Genomic DNA, 4,730 nt, shown 5'->3' with positions numbered 1-4,730 from the left:
GTTTCTTGTTTTTTTTTCTTCGTATAAACTAAGTTATAATGATGTAGACTAATACATGCTCTCATCTAAGGCCAAAACAAGAGGTAAAACACGGTTTCAATGAAATATATCGTAAATTAAAGCGATGTAACATTTTAGGTTATTTGTTATTATACAATTATAAAAATACAGAGCAATTAACAGAAAATTCACCAAATAATTCAGCGGCGATATAAAAACAACTTAAAAATACGAGATTTCAGTAGCTTAGTCACCAATAATGTTTGCTGAATGATATGGCATTTGTTTATTAACTAAACAATCTTATTTAAAACAGTAAAAAAGCAACAATGATAGAACATTACTTCCATACCGAAATAAAATTTGATACAAAGACTCACATGTGCAGTTTTTCGAAGATACTGACAGATAAATTTTGGAAAGTAATAGCACTGTTCAAAGTATATAAACAACAAAAATTTTAATATAATCGGCAATTACAAATTGCTAAAAAGTTAGCTTACTGTAATTTTATTACTAATTCCAATAATAAACCTAGAGACTGCTGGAAAATAGTAAGTTTCGAAAGAAACAACACAGGATCCAGTTCGGTACAACCTGATCTACCTCCAGACGAAATAAATCAATTTTTTACTACAATTGCAGAGAATATAATTACATCTCTTCCCACTATTAATGTCAATGTTCCCTTCAATTATAGAAATAATCCTCCCAGCAAGTCCTTTTTTTTCGTCCCGTTGTGGAAGAAGTCTCTCAAATAATAAAGTCTCTTAGTAATACGAATTGTAGGGACGTTCACGAAATGAATGGCAAAATTTTAAAAGAAACTTACCAAATCGTTTAACAACTTTCACTCATCTTATTAATTTAATTCTATCAACTGGAGTATTTCTGGAAGTACTAAAATACTCAAAAGTACTACCTATCTACAAAAAAGGTGATTCATCAAAAACTGACAATAACATACCCATAAGCATTGTTTCTACATTGAGAAAGTGATTGAAAAGGTTATCAAACAACAATTTTATTCCTATTTTGAGTCAAATAATTACTTTAGCAACTCACAATATGGATTAAGAAGTGCTCGTTCTACTACGAACGCGGTATTTAATGTTGTGAGCGAGGTGATTGAGGGCTTGAACGCGGCAATCGCATAGTAATTTCTCTTTGCAACTTGTCGAAGGCTTTTGACTGCGTTTCACACGACATTTTGCCCCACAAATTAAGTTACTATAGAATCAGAGGTATCCCTCTTTCGCTTACAACTTCTTATCTATGTGGCAGACATCAGGTTATATCTGCAAGTAATTAACATAATGATCCAGATAACAAAGAGACTGTTGTCATTTTTAAAACATTAAAAATGACATATTTTTCTTTATTCTACTCTCACCTAAACTATCGATTAATCATATGGGGCGCCTGAGAATGCTTCGATGTTACGTGTTCTCTACTCTTCTTTATGGCTTGGAAGCGTGGACACTAAAACAAGTCCATCTGAATAAGTTGGCCCCGCCTTTGAATTTTGGTGTTACAGAAGAATTCTACGAATATCATGGTTTCAAAGAATGTCAAACGTGGAAGTAACTAGACGAATAGGAAATGAGGCGGAAATAATATTAACTATCAAAAGACGAAAACTTAAGTACTTAGGACATGTGATAAGAGGGCAAAAATACGCATTATTACAAACAACTCATTATACAAGGCAAAATCCGAGGAAAGCGAAATGTGGGAAGACGAAGAATATCCTATTCCTGTGTCAGTAAGCGCAATGCAAAATCGGATCATCGTTTTTATTTTGGCCACCACAGCCGTCACTGTAGAGATGAAGTTCTTGTACTGTGGTAGGTTTGTTTTGCTCCAAATAGTTGAAAATAAAAGAACAAGTTTCATTTGGACCTTTTTTAGCCACGCCTTCACGGTAAAGAAAAAACTGGGCACTGCTGTCTTTTAAGTTATGAATACTGATAGCTGACGTAAATAAAAAATATCTTGAACTGGAATCGACGGTAATGAAATGTTATGCATATAATCGAAGCAAAGTCCAATAACGCTGTCATTTTCTTTCCACATTTTGAACCACAAGAACTTGTGCATTTAATATTAAGTTCTTCAGATTGGCAGAATGAGTCTACTTGCGGTCGCCCAACTTATAGTCAAAATGCTCTTTAAAAATAGTAACTGTATGTTGAATATTTAACATTATCTTCAGCATGTTTCTCTTTAAATAAGAAATTAAGCTTTGCCTCTAGGTATTGATATTCTTTGGATGAATAATGACTGTGTTTGACAGGAAATGAAGAAATGTGCATATTACCAGGAACAGTTTTTCTATTATTCTGTAAACCCTTTAAATCTTTAGATTTTTCGAGATGCAAAAGAGCTTGTAAGCGTTGTGCTGACTTAGAACTTATCGTGTAAACTGAAGAATGTATGTTTACAAACTTTGTGCCGCTCTGTGTTAACTAACACAAAATAGTCAAAGAACGGAGTTCTTTGTGATGCTTTGTTATATAAATATAATTTTTTCATTATCTCAATTTTGTCTGCTGCGCTTATCTTCTCAAAACAATTTGACTTGCACCTTCAATAAAATAGAATTGTTCAATAACTACAAAAATAATAAAAACCGATGAAACTTACGTGCAAGGTTTTCCAGTGGCCTTTCCTGGAACCATGTGTCCTTGGTAATTTGTATATGGTTGTCCCAACAGCTGATTTCTCTTAATTTTAAAAGTTTTATACTCATCTAGGTTTTTAACTCCTTTCTTTTTTCTAATCTCAATATCACTCATATTAAATCAAATATGTAGTATTTTATACAACAATCGCCGAAATATCAAAGTATTTGTCTATAAAAAACAACAAAACAACCTGCTTGTAATTTATCACCAAGCAAAATCCACCATTAACTATTTTCTTTTCTTCGGGTATTTTACTTACATTTGGTTTTGAATCATAAGAAGTTAAATCTAAGTCATAATTAAGTAGAAATGAGGGACCTTGAAACCAAAATTTTGAGTTTAGAAGTTCAGGAGCAGACATGCCTCTTGACGCAATATCTGCGAGGTTTTGTTTTGACTTTATATATCGCCACTTAAATTGTGGGTTTCCTTGAATTTCAGAAACTTCATTTGTAACAAACTGTGACCATCTCGAGCTATGTGAGCCTAACCAAGCAAGTACGATTTCTGAGTCCGTCCAGCAGTTTATTGAGTCTATTTGAGTTAATTTATTATTTAGAATTTCAACTATTCTTTTAGTGAGTTTGCTGCATAAAACAGCACCCATAAGTTCTAACTTAGGTAAAGTTAATGTTTTTATTGGAGCTACCCTACTTTTAGAGGTGATGAGTGTGGAAGAGACATTTCTTGAGCTATAAGTCACTCTAATATATATGCAGCTGGCGTATGCCTTTTCACTAGCGTCGGAAAATGCGTGTATTTGTATACTACATATATAATTTTCAATAAAAAAAGGTCTGTGAATTTTTAAATGTTTTAGAGCTGGAATATGTTTGAGAAAATTTAACCATTCATTTAAGAGTGTAGAGTCTAAACTTTCATTCCACTGAATTTTTGAAAGCCAAATTTTTTGCATTATTATTTTTGCAGTTACTATTACTGGATTAATTAATCCCTTGGGGTCGAAAAAACTTGCGATTATCGAGAGCACTTGTCTCTTAGTGTAGGAATCTTTTATTTCGATTTCTGGTACTGAAATAGAGAAACTATCTAATTTAGAGTCCCAACAAAGACCTAATATTTTATTGGAATGATTTTCTGGAGATATGACATACGTAGAGTCAGTTGAAAATTGTGAAATATTTTCTAAAAATTGTGGTGAATTTGAACACCATTTGTGAAGAGATATGCCTGCCTTTTGTAGCAATGCAGTGATTTGCTCATGCGCAAGTGTGAGTGTTTCAATACTATTTGTACCATATAATATGTCATTAATATAGCCAAAATTAATGAGCATATCATGAGCGAGAGGATATTCTTCGTTATGCATGCTTGCGAGTTCAATTAAACATCGTGTGCTAAGGAAGGTAGCTGGTTTCGTTCCATAGGTAACCGTTTCCAATTGTATACATTTTAACGGCTCCGAGGGAGAGTTGCGCCACAAAATATTTAATAAGAAAGTTTGGTTGGGGTTAATTCTGATTTGTCTAAACATCTTTTTTATATCAGATGTGAACACATACTTAAAGAGTCTAAAATTGACTAAAGTGTCAAATAGTTCTGGTTGTGTGGTATAACCCTTTAACATAATATCATTAAGGCTAAAACCAGAAGTGGTTTTCATGGATGCGTCAAAAACTACGCGCAAACGAGTTGTGAGAGAAGTGTCTTTTTCTACACTGTGGTGAGGCAAGAAATATTTGTTTTCTGAGTGTACATTCTGCATTTTTTAATTCTGAAACAGAGAAGGGTCCAACATATTTTTCATTTGGAAACTTGAAATTGTGAATATACCTGAGAATAAGTGTGATACTGCGTTGTAGTTTTGAGAAGTTTGAAAATTTGAGAGATAAATTTTCAATGAAACTTATTGAGCTTTCTTGTGCTAGATGAACTATATTTTTATTTTATATTTTAAAATGATATGTTCATTTCTGGAACAGATATCATAAGTTATTAACATCTATGAATACTAAAAACAGTATTTTTTGTAATTCCAACCACGTATAAAGTCGAAGTAAAAAAAAACTACTACAGTAACTT

This window comes from Diabrotica undecimpunctata, chromosome 2, assembly GCF_040954645.1.
Source record: "Diabrotica undecimpunctata isolate CICGRU chromosome 2, icDiaUnde3, whole genome shotgun sequence".
Lineage (NCBI taxonomy): Eukaryota > Metazoa > Arthropoda > Insecta > Coleoptera > Chrysomelidae > Diabrotica > Diabrotica undecimpunctata.
The sequence above is the reverse complement of the archived record's forward strand: the minus strand, read 5'-3'. Positions refer to the sequence as shown.